This window comes from Periplaneta americana, chromosome 17, assembly GCF_040183065.1.
Source record: "Periplaneta americana isolate PAMFEO1 chromosome 17, P.americana_PAMFEO1_priV1, whole genome shotgun sequence".
Taxonomy (NCBI): domain Eukaryota; kingdom Metazoa; phylum Arthropoda; class Insecta; order Blattodea; family Blattidae; genus Periplaneta; species Periplaneta americana.
In genome coordinates, this window is record NC_091133.1 from 31377912 (window position 1) to 31398213 (window position 20302).

The window sequence follows — 20302 nt, forward strand, 5'->3', positions numbered from 1 at the left end:
CAGGAACTGCAGAAAACAGAAGAACAGGAAACTACATCTAGCCCTTCCACATTTTGTTTCACCAGCTTCAAATTTAGGAATAGTTTACCATAATTTTCTGTAGTTTTGTTTCCGCCTTTTATATTTAAATTCACCTGACGTAGTTTTTTTAGGGTAGGACCTACTAGCACCACTATCGCTATCTTCTGATTCCATTGTCACTGTCACGTCAGAACTTATGACAATGATAATTACTTAATTTCTTGCTGCCCTGGCACTACCACAAAACACGACTGGAAGTAAAGCTACAGAATACAAACTTCTGTGTTGCTTTGTATGTATACCGAAAATGTTCGTTTTCTTTTTCTGTTCCAGTGTTCCCAAAACATTATATTCAATTTATTAACAGTAATTCATGTTTAGTCTATTAAGAGGTTTGGACAGATGATTTCTCTGAGATATTTGGAAATAAACGGAGGAATCATTGTTAGCACCATTTTAATAGCCACAAGTAATGGATTTCTTAATGTGTAGCTAAGAAAATCAGGCTGCCGCATGGATGTGGAGACATCCTTATTCCGCGGGAGGTATTCAATTATTCCCATTTTCCCATCGTACTAGGAAAATTTCTCTCAATCTGGCAACACTTCGAAAGTAGTCTACCAGTCAATAGATTCAATAAATTGATGTCCTGGGGCCTGTTTCTCAAAAATACTAGTTTAGTAGTTCACCAGTTACTAGTTATCAAAGTATATTTCACAGCTCTAGTAGATTCTGTTTCTCAAACTATTTTACCAGTCTAGTAACTTGTGACAATGTTTCACTAGTCACATGATCTGTTTCACTAGTCAGCTGATTGAGTTCATTTGTTTATAGTCATTGGTAAGTACTGTTATTTGAGGTTAGAAAGCCAAGTTGTTTGTGTTTAGGTTTTGATTTCTCTTTTCAGTTGAAATTCCATCAATTGGAAGCAAATTAACTATACTAAATATGGTTAATGAATCAAAGCATATATTATTCGGTGCTTTTTCAAGCATATAAACAAAAAATTATAAAGTAAACCAATGGAGAAACAATTTTATAATGTGTGAGGCTATGGAACCGTTACCTCAGAACAAAGATTATGCATACGTTAGGGACAACATTAAGAAAGCAACTTTGATAAGTACAAATTCAAGTTCACAGTATCATAATATGAACATATATTATTATGTAGTTAGTGAATATACTGCCCACATAAATTCCACTTATGACTTGATGAAAAATTCGCTATTTTTTTTTTCGGTTTTACATTTTGATCTATTCATAAATTAGTGTCGTTTTATATTTAATTTGTAGACTGAAGTTGACAATGTCAGAAGAACTGGCAGTGGAGGAGGAAAGCCAGCAAAAATTACTGCAGTTGATGAATTTGTATTAGAATATTAGGAAAAAATTCTGCAAGTGTTGCCGGTCTAGGACAGAGGCATTAGAAAATATTCAACATCCCGATTTGTAGAGCAATTTGTATTTGAAGCTTTGCTGATAATTCACGACTTCTATTTGTTTATCTTGTTATGGCAGGTCCCACTATATTTAACAACTATCCAAGCTTTTCAGCACTTTACCGAAACTGTTCATTATATTTAAACAATGCTCCAATAAAGGAATAGTAATTGTCTTCTCTATATAGTTTTAGCTCTTCTCACAACAACTTCATCGCTTCAATCGGAATCATTAAATCACATAAGCTTATATTTTAAAAAATAATTACATTTTGTTTTGATTATCTGAGAAAGGTTGTTACTGGTAACTGATAATATAGAAGTCACCAGTCTTCAGAGTCTTGTAGGAATATTTCCGTTGAATACTAGTATGATAAACTAGATTAGAATTTTGAGAAACAGAATCACTTATGAACTGGTGAAATCGACTAATATTACTAGTCTGTGAACTGGTAACTACTACTTTACCCTTGTAGTTTCTAGAAACACAGACTTTTAAAATAAACTAATATTACTACTTTACAGAGTAGTAATACTAGTCCATGAGCTTTGAAAAACAGGCCCCTGGAGATTAGAATCCATTGAACGATGAGGGCATTGTTTATAGAACTCTGTGTTGCACAAATCGACTGTACAGCGCTTGTAACGCAGAAACTAGTTGGAATGCATAAGTGGAATTTAATACAGCAGAAATGTATACAGTATATAACATTTCAAATGTCATAAATAACGAATTTTTTAAATCCCCGATTTTTCAAATGTTTTTCCCTCTTCCCCGACAGGATCCTAAATTTTGCGTGTGATACTATTTGTGTATTGGATCGTGCTATCGTATATATGATACCAAATTATTGCACATGTACGATCCAGCTCGTACGGTTGGCAACAATAATAATAATAATAATAATAATAATAATAATAATAATAATAATAATAATAATAAATAGTGTACCTACATACCTAATTAATAGCTATCGCATTTTAGGCACTAAAACATAAGCTCAAAATTTAATAAATTAAGTTCTATTTCAGTAAAACTAGGCATTTTAGACACATATGATTAAGGCTTCACACCTATTTATTTCACTGTAATTGTACAGTGAAATACGCAAAATATAGCACAAAAAGTATATTTGAGAAATGGAGGTCGACAACTATATTGTGACGGCACACAGTGGTTCATTTTCCCGAATTCCTGGCCAAAACCCCAAAACTGAAACATATAGGAGAGGATTGTTTGTTGTCTTAAGTTGAAGAGGAAGGACAGGGCATGTAGACATCGTATATCTTATCTTCCATCTCCAGTCCTGTGCTTGTAAATACATGGCTGAAAATGCGTCTCTCTTGGACAATGCAGTTGCTGAGTTTGCGTGGTGAAAGAAAGGTCGTTTTTGAAGTGTTATAAATAAGTGGTACAAGTGTGAAAATAAAAGCTGAAGCATGGATTCGATTCCTGGAGGTGTGTAGAACATTTGAACATAGTTTTAATTTATTACTTAATTAACTAACGGCATTTAGATATTAAATAATATAGTCACGTAGATTGTGGTTGAAAATGTGAAAGCGGCAGATTCACGGAGGTTAAAAGTTACCGGTCCTGCGAGGTCCTGCCAAGTTACTCATTAAAAATCATACCTATGTGGATGCTTTTCATGTACCAATAAAGAAAGTCTGCCCCTAACTGCCACTGGGCCCACTAGCTCGAATTTAGTTTTGAAGTGCGCACTGCGTCTTTGCGTTGTAATACAAGGAAGGATCGGAAAGTAACACACAACAATTACTTAACGGAATATTATTTTGGTTAGGACGTTCCAATTTGGGAGGTAGTTAGTTTGAATCTTGCACTACATACAGCAATGATTCGATTGGCTGTCACCCTGGCTAAACAAGCTGTAACTACTGAGTAAAAATTACGCGTTTTCTACCATCATTCACTTGTGTAGGGAAGCGAGGTGTAGTCCATTTTTTTGCGAAAAACAAAAAAAAAAAAAAAAAAAAAATGAGTGAAATCCACAGGGAAATATTGGAGGTGTATGGCACTTGATTGTCTGGACCATAGCAACATCTCCAGGTGGTGCAAGTTCTTCGAAGAAGTCCGCCGACGAAGCACGTTCCGGCCGACCAGTGCCTGCTGCAACGCCACCCAATGTCAGAGGCATCATTAAGGCGGCAATCACCCACACTACAGTCCAGACCTTGCACCGTCTGACTTTCACCTCTTCGGACCAATGAAGAAATTGCTAGGAGGACAACGCTTCGGTTCGGATGAAGAAGTGAAATCGGTCGAGCGCAGGTAGCTATACGCCCAAAAAACAGTTTTATGAACGAGGTGTACTGAAACGTGTCACGATAGGAGAAATATGTCGAGAGACTTGGTTCCAATGTCGAAGAATAGGTGAAACCTCTAGCTTTCTTGTACATTATTTCATTTTGCTTACCTATAAAATACGTTGCCACAAAAAATTGTTGTGTCGTATATTAATCCTTCATCAATTTATTAAAATTTGAATTATTTCTGTAATTCCTTTCAGGATATGAAAGTCATCACATAAACCTCACTAGGCGTAAATTGTTTACTATACTACAGGAACGTTCATCATCTAATTTTGAAGAAAAGTATGATTATTTAAGAGAACGCATTAGAATCATAACCGATTCCCCTGCAACATCATCCGCTGAACTAAAGAATGTGTTAAAACATTTAATATATAATTTTAGAACCAGATGGCAACGGTCAAATAGGACAGTTGAAAGATTCCTACCACAGAATAAGAAATGACTTGAAAATCTACGAGTTTTCCAATATGCGTTACTGAAACGCAATAGTGTCGAACGTCCATTACTAGAATTTAGTAAAGTGGTGAACGTTATAAAAGACGAAAAGCACAGGGATTAAGACAAAACATAGGTCCTTCAGAACTCGTATATGCTACACAAATGAGTCTTCGTGAAGCAGGAGAGATTGTCACTACTACTACTGCTGCAATAAAAGACGTACAATTTTCAACACCAATCAGTACGTCAACATGCAGAAAAGCTTATAAATTAAGTTCAGAGCATTGTCCATTCTAGTTGAAGTTAAATTAACAAAATTCCATTATAACCTGATTAGATCCGAGACTAAAAATCCATCGCCTACATTTTCCAGCAATACAGAACGTTGCTAGAAGCACAAAAGACATGCTATTCCGAAACCAATGCCATTCAAATAACAGAAAAGTCTACTGAAACTGATCTGCAGGCATTGTTGGACCATACTTCATAAAGAATATTGAAAGTCCCAAGAAAGAAACTGAAGCGTTTGTCTGCAGATGTAATATAACTTCTGTCAGCTCCAGATGCATCTACACATTTAGGTGTGTCCACTCAGGCCTCTCATAAATATGACTCCCTTATCTCCGCAGACTAGGATGCTAGCGAATGAAATAATTACTGTACTATACACACATTATATATAGATTTATGTATATAGATAAAATAGACTATAACTTTGAATACCCTAAGTAGCAATGAAATGATCATCCACGCAAAAAAAAAAGCTATACTATAGCTGTTTATGTGAATTTACTCGATATTTAATTCTTAATTATGTTACTTTTACGATTTGTTTCAACTTTGTTACGTTCAAATTAATTCAAACATCTCTAGAGGTTTTGGCCAAGAAATTGGGAAAATGAACCACTGTGCGGCAGGCCGAATAATCTCAGCGCTTCGGGGAACTTCGTGCGCGTCCGGCAGAAGCGAGCTCCATGGAGCGCTGAGGGCGCGACGTGGAGGGGAGACGAAACTCTGGTCGCTACGGTGTGGCACGACGTAAGGGGACAGCACGCTGTTCCGCGCAGAGAGGGGGAAATAATGCGCCTGCGACTGAGGGGAGAAATCCAGAGAAGTCGAGAGGCGCCATCTTCGCGGCATCTGGAGAAATTTTCGAGCATCGTACTTTCCCGAAACTATTGTCTAGTTATAAATAAGAGACGCAAGTGAGCTGACAGCAGTTGTTGCAGAAGTTGCTAGCCAGTCAGTCTTGTGTAGCAGTGAAGCCGACTTGTGTGTGTCCGCAACTGAGGGAGCGTCTTGATGAGTGCGGCGAATCCGGAGTCTTTGGTTCGTTGTGCAGTGAACTGCAGTTGGGGGACTTGAGTTCGAAGTTCGGTGGACTGTCTCTGGAAGACTTGGGTTCGATATACTGTGAACTTGAGTGAATGAGCTAGACGAACTGTGAACTGAGAATTGACAGTTTTGTTTTGTAAATAGTGTTTTGTGAACATTAGTTGTGATTATCAGTACATTGTTGTTTTCAATAATCCAAGTGAATTGTCATTGTCGTCTGTGGAGTGCAATAACGAATACTGAGTTGCTATGTGGAGTGGAAATCCCACTGTTGACGGGAGCATTTAAAGTAAATTATAAAAAGTGGTTATTGTTGAAACAATAAAGTTGCATTATTGTTTTGTAATAAAGTCACAATATATTAGGTCTATGTAAACACAGCTGCACAAATTTGACATATTGAACAAAAAAAAATAATTTCTACAATTTTAAAGTTACTTACGACGAAGTGAAGAAAAGTAAATAGAAGCATTTGAAATGTGGATAAGGAGAAGAATGGAACGTATGAAATGGACAGATAGAGTAAGAAACGAAGCTGTGTTGGAAAGAGTGCATGAAGAAAGAATGATGCTGAAACTGATCAGAAAGAGGAAAAGGAATTGGCTGAGTCACTGGTTGAGTAGAAACTGCCTACTGAAAGATGCACTGGAAGGAATGGTGAACGAAAGAAGAGTTCGGGACAGAAGAAGATATCAGATGATATACGACATTAAGATATATGGATCAAATGAGGAGACGAAAAGGAAGACCGAAAATAGGAAAGACTGGAGAAATCTGGGTTTGCCCTTGGACCTGCCGTTGGGCAGAACACTATGAATGAATGAAATTCAGTTCCATGCTCATTTTTTTTTCATAATAATTTACACAGTACATCACCAGAATTTTTTCAAATTCTCCACAGTAAATTGTCTTCGCCTTCTGTCAGTGAATATCATTTTGAAAGCAAAAAAACATTTTTTCTACTGAAACAGATGTGAGAAGAGTAAATTTTAAAAGTAGAAACATCAATACCTACTGAAATATTTACATTCTCCCCCCCCAATATCATTCTTAATACTTTTTCCAACAATGAAAATCCTACGTAATTCCCCCCCCCCCCCGCTGTTATTAATACTCGCTTTAACATCTTTGGTCAGATCGCGAGTTAATCTTTTGGATGTAATCCGAAGGCCTGTGTAGTATTGTTGAGACTAATTCTATTGTTGTGAACTAGATGGCGACTGTATAATATGTATTACTGATTTGTTATGTTATGAATATGATTTCGGTGATGAATGAGGCCGGTGATTTCAGGGATATTGTGGCCCGAATTTCCTGGTATTTGCCTTACGGTTGAGAAAAAAACCCTGAAAAACCCCAACCAGGAAATTCAACCCGGCCAGAAATCGAATCCGGGCCCTCTGCGTAAGAGACCTGCATGCTGGTCCCTACATTCTTATTTAGTATATTGTCTCACTTAGGCCCTACTTTTAACTTCTTTCCCGGTTTCACCCAAAGCACAATATATAAGTTCACCTGGGCATCATTTACTGTTGCTATTTGGCTACACAGAGGTTGTTTTTTACGTTCTAATTGTTCAGTGCTTGCAGGTACGAATGCACAATTTGATGTTATGTAGGCAATATCTTTTTTCACTGGCGGATCATATAGACACTCTTTCACTGCTTCAACACGCTGCAGTATCGGATTCAGGTAATTCTTCAATAACTGTGACCACTTTTTTAAATATTTAGAATAATACACCATTCACTGAATCCATGTTCCCCATCGTGTTATTAAGTTACAGGCTGAGATGTATACTGTCAGTTGGACCATCGTATGCGCATCCTCGAGTCCAGTGATGGCGGTCATTACCTACCATAAATTTCCATATGCCAGAGAGTAAAAAGTGTGGCTATGCGTTACGGAAAATAAATAATGTGGGTCTTGAACTGTAATTCGAACTCATTTCCAAATATGCGTCAGTAACCACTGAACGTTTTTGCCCCCCCCCCGGGCTTCGGGGCCCCCCGCAACGCGGGGTCTGCGGAGGTGTAAGTTACGCCACTGATTTAGAGTGTAGTTGTATTTAAAAGAATTTCACCTTAGCATAGCTCAGTCAATGTATAAGTTAAATATCATAATAGGCCTAATCATTAAAACATATATGAATCGGTGAGTGGAAAAGGGGTAACATTCCGAAAAATACGAAAATAAACTGAGATAGCAGAATTGTTCATATATCATAGTCCTACCTATTGAGCAGGAAAGGAGTAATATTCCTATCATCCTAATGCCAATAGCATGGACCCGTGTTTGGAGTTGAGTAGAAGAACGGTAACATTCCAGGAATGTTACTTTTATTCCACTCAATAGTGGAGCACTATTGTGTTAGTTTTCATGTGGTATGCTTGGAGCGCTGGCATACACTGTAATAATCGTTTTGTTTAACTGTTTTAATACTTTGTTATTACAGGTTCCAGGTTATGTTTGATCAGACATCTTCTGTCTGAAAGATTTGGAAAATAGTTTTTGAAGTTAGTGTATTTGAGTAAAAAACAACAATGTTAGAAGAGGAAGATGAGCCAAGAAGAAAGAAAAGAAAAGTGAACAAGAATGCACATACAAAAGAAATGGAGAAAATATCTAGGAGTAGGGGAGAAGTTTGTAACCTACAAAGGTGTATTAGTCGAGACCAAAAAAAATAGGCAAAGACTGTAACTGTCGAAAAAAAGGTGTACAAATACGTTTTCAAATGTGGAAAAAGAAACAATCATAAAAACGGTGTTCAATGGTCGGCCAAAAAATGAAAAAGATGTTTATTTCATGGGCTTCATAAGTAGGCACGAAGTGGCTAGGCATCGGTCAGTGAATGGAAACTCAAAAGCAAACACGTCATCCTTTACCTTTTATGCAATGAAAGGTAATGTCCGAGTTCAGGTATGCCGCAAAGCTTTTATAAGTCTACATGCTAGTTCAAATAACGCAGTGAGTCGACTAACTACTCTTATAGAGTCCAAGAAAACACCAGAAGATGGTCGAGGAAAGCATGTAAATAGAGGAAATATTTTACCAGCCTTTGTAAACGCTCAAATTTTTGTGCATATTGCATCTTTTCCAACACACACATCTCACTACAGCTCTAACCCTATAACTTACCTAGATGCAGAGTTATCTGTGACCAAATGCATCAGTTATTTTTAGAAAAACATCCACAGTGTAAAGATGTAGTGAAATATGAATATTATCTTCGATACTTCCACGAAAATTTTGCCTACAGATTTGGACGACCACAGGTAGATGTTTGTTCTATCTGCGAGGAGTTGAATACTAAAATAAAATCAACAACTCTAAATGAAGCTGCAAGGCGTTCTGCTGAAGCTGAGCTTGTAGTACATAAGCAGCGGGCCAAAAAGTTTATAATAAACTTCAGAGTGTAACAGAGTTGAGCAAAAATTATCCAAAAGTTAGTGATATCGTTTTTGATTTTATGCAAAATTTGCCCCTGCCTTTGTTACCAGTTCAAGAAATGTTTTATTTGAGAAAACTTTGGTATTATGTGTTCAACGTCCATGACCTGAAAACTGGACAATCTGTCTTTTATAACTACCCAGAAGGAGAAGCCAAGAAAGGACCCAATGAGGTGTGTACATTTTTGCTCAATTTCATTGAAACCTTCGTCCTACTGGAAGTCAAGATTCTTCATGTCTTTTGTGATGCATGTAGCGGGCAGAACCGCAATCACACAATGTGCAGGCTGTTGCTTTCTCTTACAATGAGTGGTCGTTTTAAAGAAATTCACCAATATTAACCTGTAAGAGGACACAGCTTCATGCCTTGTGACAGGACTTTTGGCACCAAGGAAAGTGCCATTTACTATAAGTAAATATAGACACAGCATCTTCAAACAAGAGGAAAAAGGTTTTGTCCGTTGTTCTGAGTTTATAGACAGCTTTCCTGCATACAAGTTTAAGCTGAGTAAGGGGAATGATGCACCAGTTCCAGATGTACAGGCATACATCAACAAAGTTGCAATAAAGAAAAAGAAGATTGAAGATGTAGGAAAAATACTACAGTACATTCCACAAGAATAACTTTCCTTCTATGAAGAACGACTAACTTGGCCTACTGATGATGCCGAAGAAGGTGCAGATGATGATGATGATGATGATGATGATGATGTGTAAATGTATATGTATTCAAATTGTATGTTTTTCAAGAAATTTAGTTAAATTGAATTACGCTATAAAGAAAACTTACTAATTGTTCAAAATATTTCTGTTCATTTTAACCAATATTACATTTGACTGGAAAAAAGGTAACATTCCCAAACTTTAAACAATCAAATCTAAAAAACCAATGTATATATTAACAAACAAATATAAAGACTGAGATACTTGTAACTAGTAGTAAATGTGACCCATTGTAAGTTTTTTGATTAAATTAAAAATAAAGTCACAAAACAGTTTTCTTTCATTTTCTCGAAAGCATGATTTTGGAATGTTACCCCTTTTCCACTCATCGATTCATATAACAACTATTGAGGTACCTGTTTGCTACAAATCTCGCAGAACATTATTTTTCCATCAAAGGGGTTTGTGGAAATTTTGTTAGCCATTCCTGGATCAGAAAATAGCTATACCTGCCCTTCGTGGATCCATCATCCTGCTCTGTCATCAACTTTACCTTGTTAAATGAAAAAACAACGACTTTCTCCACTACATATACATATATATTATTTTATTTTATTAGGTTATTTTACGACGCTGTATCAACATCTTAGGTTACTTAGCGTCTGAATGAGATGAAGGTGATAATGCCGGTGAAATGAGTCCAGAGTCCAGCACCGAAAGTTACCCAGCATTTGCTCGTATTGGGTTGAGGGAAAACCCCGGAAAAAAACCTCAACCAGGTAACGTGCCCCGACCAGGATTCGAACCACCTGGTTTCGCGGCCAGACGCGCTGACCGTTACTCCACAAATTTCATGAACTCTGTAATAATTTTCAATTTCTTTATCGTTCTACTAAAATATATACAGTCCCTGGCCAAATTAATATGACCACTAAATAATATTCCTCTTTTTAAGGAGATGTGTACTTTTCGACACATTAAAGCGCTTTGAGAAAGAATATAGGTGTTTTTTTTTTTTGGTTAAAGGGACTCTTGAAGAGAGAAAAAAGTGCTAAAACGATTCTGTGTTCGTACCACTGTTAACATGTTGGCACCATTTTATGTTTATGGAAGAAACTGCGCACGACTGTTTTTTCCACTTTTATTGAAATTGTTTATACTGCTGAAAATCAAATAGTAATTTCAACGAGATACATTATTTTTATAACTGTCTATATGTACTTTAATTTCATGTCCGTTTTGAAACTTTTTGTCAGTATTTATGCTCAATTATGGTTAAATGAACGAGTTTTTTTTAAATCTTCCATAAAAATTTAATAATGTGAGAAATGGGTATAGCTAAGGACCTGACATCAACTAAAAAGGGAAGTGTTAAATGTCTTTTGACAAAAATTAATCTTTCCCAAAGAGAAATAGCAAGAAAATGTGGAAATTAAAAAAACGTCATTGGATAAGACAAACGATAAGTAACGTGATCTGATAACTTTGCAACCAAACTACAAAGAAAAAAGAAGCTATCTTCTCGTGGTGAACGAATTTTTTTTTAGGAAAACAATATTACAAGACAGCATATCAACAACCACCAACGTAAGAATAAAACTAGGGGATGCAGAAGATGCATACGTCTGTATGTCTACCAGAACAGTTCTTAGGACACTGGCTGATTTGGGCTACAGATGTTGTAAAACTGTTCGAAAACCAAGACTTACTACCAGGATGATGAAGCAATGGTTGGAATGAGCTAAGATCTATAAGCAATTCGTCTTGGAGGATTGGAGATCAGTTTCTCAAATTCTCCTTAGTATAAAAAATAATAATCCTAATTTAAAACTTGTATACAGTAACCCGTTTTGTTTTAATATGTTTCAGTGACGAAATCACTCTCCAAATTGTAGAGAAAAAGACAGTTTTTTTAGAAGAAGGACTTGAAAAAAATACAATTAAGAATACGTGATGAACATCAAGCATCAAAATTCAGCAATGATTTCGTCTGTGATTAGTAGTAAGGGTTGGAAAGAGTTTATGTTCTTAGAGGCATGTGGGATAAGATCAATACATAACAGTTCTGCAGACTCACCTGATTCCAAAACTCTGGGATTGGTTCAACAAGAGTCAATTTTTATGTACGATGGTGCACTCTGTCACTTGGCAAAGTTTGTTAATTTTCTTGAAAAACCTTAATATACCCATAATGGATTGGCTGGACAACTCGCCTGACCTCAATCCGATATACGTTCGGGAGCTTCTAAAAAGGGAAGTGGTAAAAGACCATGCCACTAATAAGATAAATTTAATTGAAAAGGTAATGTACCACTGGCATCACAACCTGCACTTGAAAAATATGAACTTGCAGTACATACACATCATGCCTTGCAGAGGACACTCTATGAATGAGGCAAAGGGAGGTTTGACAAAATATTAGCTCAGTAATTGAATCAGGGTTAAATAGACTATATTAGTTAGGATATTTAATGTTCAATTATCATTATATTGAAAGATAAATACATTAAATCGTCATTTTAATAAATTTAGCTCATTTCATTGGTTTTTCTTAAGTAGTCATATTAATTTGACCAGAGACTGTATGCTTTATAGGCCTATCTTTTTATTTTTAATTATGTATGTAGGGTAACTTGCATGATTTTGTATCTGCTCTGTCCATTGTTGGCAGCCCGCGATTGCGTGGAGTCGTTATTTTATGTTTACAATACATTATTTTGTATATAATGTATGTATGTACAGTATGTATGTATGTATGTATGTATGTATGTATGTATGTATGTATGTATGTATGTATGTATGTATGTATGTATGTATGTATGTATGTATATCGTTACCTCAGAACAACAGTGGAATATCTTGCAAAAACCCCATTTTAAATAATGAGGATAAAAATTGCTATTGAACATCGAGTAGCCACAGGAGTGGCTCAGTCGGTTAAGTCGCTTGCCTGCCGGTCTGAAGTTGCGTTCGGGCACGGGTTCTATCCCCTCTTGGGCTGATTACTTGGTGGGGTTTTTCCGAGGTTTTCTCCAACCGTAATGTGAATGCAAGGTAGTAATCTATGGAGAATCCTCGGCCTCACCTCGCCAAATATCATCTCGCTATCACCAATCACATCGACGCTAAATAACCTAGTAGTTGATACAGCGTCTAAAATAAAAAAAAAATTAAACATTGAGTACAATATGTAAACAAACTTTAGATTTAATATGAAGCTAAAACAACAAGAAACTGACAAGCAATACTTATTTACAAAATGAAGCTAACTTAAAACTTAATTTATCTCGAAACCACAGTTTGTCAAGATAACCCACTGTAGTTCTGATGTAACGATATATTAAACCTCTATGGCCATCTTATTCTTCTGTAATACAGGCTCAATGAGGTATAAATAAGTCGCTCTTAGTATGGTTATAGGCTATAGCCTATATTTTTTGGCTTTAATCTCTGAAACATGCATTACTGTAACATTTAAAGTACCAAGAGTAATTATTGCAATAGGTGGGTCATATGTAATACCTAACAATACGAAAGACACCGTAGGGAAAGATCACTGAAGACAGGGCGTCGGAACGGAACGAAACAAAATATACATTGTATTGTGCAGGAAGGGAGAAGAAAAGTGAATAATAATAATAATAATAATAATAATAATAATAATAATAATAATAATTATAATTATTATTATAATTATTATTATTATTATTATTATTATTATTATTATTATTATTATAAAATAACAAAAGTGACAGACACGAAAAGTAGAGGAACAGAAAGAATGAAAAAGAAAAGTTAGAATGAGAATAAAATAATTAAAATTAGAATAGAAATTGTTACAAATATTTTGTTACTAAATAAATGTTTTCGGGTTACCGTTTCATCAATATAAGAGGATTATTAAATTTAATTTAATTCAGTGTGTATTTCAAATCATCAGATAAAAGTTACTGTAGGCAGGGCAGAGTCATTGATTTTACACGAAATCTCTGTGGAAGTAGTACATAGAATTGCCACTAGGTGCGCTCAATACTGAGTGTTGACAACTTTTCTCGTAGCAACAGCAGATGGCGGAAACGTGTAGATTCCTGTCATGCGTACTACTTGCATAAAACGCCTGGTTTAAAATACAGCAATGTTGTCATTGTAACTTGTCACAGTCCTCACAGGATAAAATTATCATGTTCAGGAGGTTATAATAATAACATATAGAATATCTGAGAATAAGTTTATGTTTTCAAAATTCTGAAACGCTATATCGGAGTAATACCTAAGAAACTGTTACAAAGCTTCCAAATGTATATTATATTAATGTATACCAGTATGAGAAATGTTTCCCACTTGCACCAAATTGAATACGTAATGCAGTTAAAATTGAAAATATATATTATGTTATTCAAACTAGGTACTTTTCAATGGAGACATTGTTTTCGGTTGATGAGGTACAGTGGCTTAACTTACATCCCCGCAGACCCCGCATTGCGGAGGGCCCCCGAGGCCGGGGAGGGGGGCGAAAACGTTCAGCGGTTACTGCCGCATATTTGGAAATGATTGCGAATTACAGCTCAAGCCCACATAACGTATTTTCTGTAACGCATAGCCACTCTTTTTACTCTCTGGTACATGGAAATCTGTGAAAATGGCTGCCATCATTGGACCCACAGTCTATTATATACAGGCGCGAAGCTTGAGGTGATTTTTTGCAAATCTCGTGATAAAGCGCTCCAAGCGGTTAGCAACTAGAAACAATAGACTGTCCACGGTCGACTTTGGACTGTGTCGTATTTCCATCGATTTCCATTGATGCTTGTGAAATGTTCGTTATTGATTGTAATGAAAATGTTAATGACTAAAATACAGTCTAGAGTCGACCGCTTTTTTTCGTATTTTTAACGCTACTTCACAGACAATGCGATCTACTATTTCACTGAAAATGTTATGTTATAGCGCACAACTCAGGGATTGTTTTCTGTTATTTTCATTTTATGAACTTCCACGGTCACTGAGGAAAACAAATTTTAAGCGCCGGTCGACTCAACCCAGTACATGGTGTTAAGTCGACCACCATATTAAAATACATGTAAATGAACGTTTGCTCTCATTGCGGTCGATATCGACCTCCTTTTGGATGCTTTTATTATTATTTACTTTTCTATTTTTTTATTTTTTATTTATTTGGGATAGAAAAATGCGAACTTCAATACAGTTATTTTAATGTGCATACATTAAATAGGTTAAGGCTCATAAATTTAATAGAACATATTTAATTACTTAACAGACATAAAATTACGTCAAACTACACACAACAATTATCACATTATTAATGTACTAATTAATAAAATAGCTCTGAAAAATACAGAAAATACAGTTTCCATCTCCTAATTAATATCATAACCCTGAAAATCAACACCAAATTTTACGAATTCCTTTTCCTCCATAGGAACAGGAGCACTTAGTTTTCTTTCTACCTGATCATAGTCAATAAGACTCACATCCTCCACCTCAGGATATTTGAACTGGAATCCATCACAATTTCTAACAAAACGAAGTTCAAGTCCTTCTCCTGGAACCGGTTTCTCAATGCAACCGACATAAAATTTAATTGTCTTTTTAGTTGGGAACTTCACTAAACGCTGATCCTCTGATTTAGGGTTATCGAAATTGTCATTATCATTGTTATCTTCCTCTTCAACCCACTCATCTGACGAATCTTTAGTGGAATGTCGTTCGTCTTCATCACTATCACTGGACTCCTGGTATCCTCTCTGTTTTCTTTTCTTGGTGGTTTTCTTGGCTTCTCTTTTTCTGGTCTCCTTAGTTGAGGCAGGATGAGAGATTTCTTCATTTGACCGAGATGTTCCGCCTTCAATAGGCCTACTGATACAATATTTTTTCCTGGTTCAATTTCAATTTTCCTTTTCCTTTTCTTGGCAGCTAATTATTTTTCATATCTCATGCCCTGGAGCACTTTGATGACCGCTTCTCCCACCAGTGCCTGTATGGACTGAGATTCTGGAGACTCTGTCGTACCAGATTGTGGTGATTTATTAAGGACTCTTTGTGGCTCGAATGGATTAATTCCACAGGCCTGCATGGTCGACTCTGTACTGGAATACAACTGCAACTTCTGACATCTCTCAATAATATGGAAAAATATTTTTTGTTGTAATATGTTGCTAAGCTTGAAATTCTGATTACAGAAATACAGTTATTTTGTATTGCATTACAGTTAAACAAGGCTAAATTGTTAAAAGTTAGAGTACTTTTTTGTTACTATTTTTGCTATTGGCAACAATGAATTTTACATAATCAAGGACGCAAAATACGTTTGGCACTAACTTGCGACATTGAAAGGAGAAGTGTTATCAGTCAGCTGGAAGCAAGCAGTGGCGGCTAGTAGGCAATTTTATTGGAATAAATACGTGAAATTAGAAAGTGTACACAGTGGTCGAATCTAGACGGTTCCACGGTAATTGGAATAATAATATTTTACTAGAGACGTAGAAAAATTAAGTTTACCTTAATGAAATTTATTGATCACGTTTTATTTTCAATTCTGGTGGGATTATTATTGCTTAGGCCTACTTTTTTTTTCAAAGGATATGTTTTTAATTATAGCTGTTAATTTTGTTGTTATTTTTATTTGTTACTTTACTAGAGACGTAGAAAAAGTCTGTTACAATAACATTTATTGATCACGTTTTATTTCCAATTCTGGTGTGATTATTATTGCTTAACCTCATCCCACTTTGTTAACTACGTAAGCCTACACTACAAGTACCGGTACACGTAAGTTACTCCATTAATTCATATTTCCATTATTATTGTAAAGGGAAATGAAAATTAATATTTATTGGTTTCATAGTTAATTATCGCTATAATCTTGAATGAGTGAAGCGATTATAGTAAATTTCAGTTCGTTTTGCACAAACAAAAATAATATTAACCTATTTCTTGCAGGTATCTTCGAGTTTATGGTGGAATTTAATATACTTCATTAAAATAATAAATTAACTTTATGCATTTAATATTTCAATAATGGAAGGAAGGTGTTAATTTTTCCAAAAGAACACAACGAAAGTGTAACATATTTTGTCGTCTACTAGGAGAGAGATCTGCTATGATGAGGCGATAGTAGCGATTCTAGTGGTGGGCAACTACCCAGGTTTGCATTTTTACTACATATTGAGCTTCGCGACTGTATGTAGTAGACTGTGATTGGACCCAAGAATGCGCATACGATGATCCAACTGGCAGTACTTCGCATCATACACCCTCGTCGATTGCCTCAGTGACGCCAACATTGAAAATGTGAGAGATTTTTATGGCTGGAGACAACAGTTTCCATTCTCCCTTCCTCATCTTCATCATCATCATCCTCACCCATTCCCTACACTACACTTACACGAACACTTAACAGACACTCACCCTAGTATACGACATAACTCTTCACATATACACATCATGCACAACGTGGCCTCCCGAAGAGGTGTGCAATTTAAAAATGGGTCACAGTGCTGCCATCTATGCGCAGTATGCGGAACCCGAATCATGCAAAGTGAAGTGGGTAGACACACACACACACACACACACACACACACACACACACACACATTGTTCTTCGTGGTGTATTTTCATGTCATCAGGTTGCCAATCGTAGTCGCAGCATATATTACATTGAAATAAAGAAGTTTTGTATAGCAACACGTCTACTTGTTACTAGATTTAATTAATCATTTTTCTCGTGTTTTGTGACAATGAAACCTTTTAAAAGTAATTATGAACATTTAAGTGGTGCAGAAAAATGCAAAAATCTGTTTCGAAATTGACTAAAATGGACTCAATATTTCGACCAAGTAGTCAAACACAAATTACTTGTGGTGGAATGAATGTTCCAGTACCATGACTCAATGACTTAGTGCTCTCAGTGTATTATGTATTGAATGTGAAAAGGCCCAAAGACTTGATCTACATGATTTGATTACTCACTTGCTTCCCAAAAGGTCAAAAGAGAAAAGCGCTTGTTGAACTATTTATCTTAGGTATTATTGTGTAATTATAGCCTTAGTAAAATAGTAGTTATAGCATTTAAATTTATTTTAGGGTGAATGTAGAGTATCCAACACCCAATGAACGAATATTTCACATTTATCACTGCCAATGTTGCGCTATAATCGTATATGCAAAGTAGGCTAGAACAAAACCCTAAACTAACCAAACCTAACCTGTCAAAGAAGCAACAAGTTATACTAAATATGTGTAAAATTGGCCTATGTCTCTATAGTGGGCGGGACATAAGTAACATTGACCGATTTAAAAAATAAAATTATGAAAATATGTAAAATGGCAGTAAGAAAAGGGGCCCAGATGCTCATTCTTGCTGGGGAGGGGGGGGGGCAGCTATAAAAACTTACGCCACTGATGACGTATGAGAACAAAATGGAGAAATTATTGGCAATGAATTAGAATAGACTAAAATCTTGTAGCAATCCTAAGTAGCATTGTTCGTTACACATCTTACAGAATCTAATCGAGAATGGAATCAGCGTTCTTTTTGTCAGAAACCTAAAGTAAGGTTTGGTAACTGTGAATAGGGGCGGGTTAAAGAGGACTCTTTTCACGTCGCCCATACTGAGGCTTATTGAATCAGTTATGGTAGGCCTCTACAATTAAAAAAAAAACCGGTAGCAAGGGATGTATTTGACCTCGAACGCTCAGAACTGCACAATAACGTGCATATAATATAAACAACTCAACACAAAAACAGTGATATGAGTCATTCCCATTCTAAACTGCGCGTCGTAGAAGTACCACGACAGACATTTGAATGATTACCTATTCAAGGTCTAAGAGAAGAACTTTGGTAACACAAAGAAGCAAAATATCGATATAGTATGTCAAAAACCATACGTAGGCCTATATATTTCAATGTCCTGACTACATGGCTACATTATCGATGGGAAATGTAGCAATATAGTCACGACATTGAACTATGTGTATTTTTTTATCATATTATATCAATATTTTGCTTTTTGTATTACCAAAGTTATTATTTTCCTAGACCTGGTACAAATCGTTCAAATGTCTCTCGTGTTAGGTCTAAAACGCGCAATTTTGAATGGAAATGACTCATATCACTGTTTTTGTGATTTATATTATAAGTATGTTCTTGTGCAGTTCTGAGCGTTCGAGGTCCGGTACATCCCTTCATCCCTTGCGAGTAATAGGCCTATCATGATTTAAAATTAATTACTTACGTCTTTGTTACTGATGATCCAATCTCAGTCACATTTGATTCTTGATTTCTTATCAGTTCTGAATTCCCTTGCCGCTACGCATCAACTACCTACACAAGAGAGTTGAAGACTACTGCGTGTTCCTGCGCTTTCCAGCAAACACTCGTCATTACAATATACACGTATAAGATACACGGAAGTGGAGGTCCCTATGAAAAATTTTACTTACTACTACACAGAGGTAGTATTACCAACTTGCGAAATTGAAATGTATGTAAATCTCAAGAAAGCTATTATGGAAAGTAAATAAAAACGTGTTACAATTACATGACCTTCTGAACTGTTGTGCTAGACTTGCACAAAACTACAAATTTATTATAAATTATAACAGCATTTCATTGATAATATTTAAGTGATTCGGAATTTCCAATGTGAACATTACAGGAAATCATTTACAATTTGGACGTGTGCTTAATAAAAGTGTGATATTCTAACTTTTTGCGCACAGTAGTTGTATACATTTTCTTAATAAAATGGTCAAAATTACTTTTTTGCACGACAGTATGTTGTCTCGTCGTTACAGTAAACGACCGTCACGATTGAAAGTATATTTTACTGAATTCAGAATTAGACATATCAACCTAGATAAGTATGTAGAAATATTACAAATAACTGCTCTAGAGTTGTAATGAAAACCACTGCTTTCTAAATATGCATGCTACAATCCTACAATGCATGTATTGTATTGTATTGTATTTATTAACATTCCATGGTATTCATACATGCTTACAGCTAGAATATGGAACAAGTCAAAAAAACTTAATACTATTATAAAATCTCAATTTATAGTCACAGTCTAGATGAAATATATACAGACGAGATTTACAATATAGTCTACTAGTACAACACATAGTTTTAGTATCAATTTCATGAAGTGTTATTGAATGTCATGAATTCACCTACAGAATAGAAGGCGTGAGAAATTAGGTACTTCTTTAATTTGGCCCTAAATAATTTTATGTTTTGAGTTTCATTTTTTATATCGATAGGGAGGCTATTAAAAATTTTTACTGCCATATAACGCACTCCTTTTTGATAGCACGATAGACTTGCCGATGGAGTATGAAAGTCATTTTTTTGACGTGTATTTATGCTATGAACTGTTGAATAAGTTACAAAGTTTTCACGATTACATACGAGGAAGATTATTAATGAAAAGATATACTGACAAGCCATGGGCATTATTTGTAGTTTTTTGAAAATAGTCCTACACGACTCCCTAGATCTGGCACCTACTATTATTCTAACTACTCTTTTTTGTAATAGAAATATATTGTTACTATCTGTGGAATTTCCCCAGAATATTATTCCAAAACTCATT

The 20302-nt window shown here is 35.7% G+C and overlaps 1 protein-coding gene across 1 annotated transcript in view; it reads right to left on the reverse strand.

Moving 5' to 3' along the window:
* The window catches only part of LOC138692780 (larval cuticle protein F1-like), a 58034-nt gene extending 38965 nt beyond the window's left edge, over positions 1-19069 (reverse strand). Inside the window, exon 1 of the mRNA XM_069815986.1 lies at positions 18943-19069. The gene's annotated coding sequence lies outside the window, so the exon portion shown is untranslated. The remainder of the gene's footprint in view (positions 1-18942) is intronic.
* Between the last annotated feature and the right edge of the window lie 1233 nt (positions 19070-20302).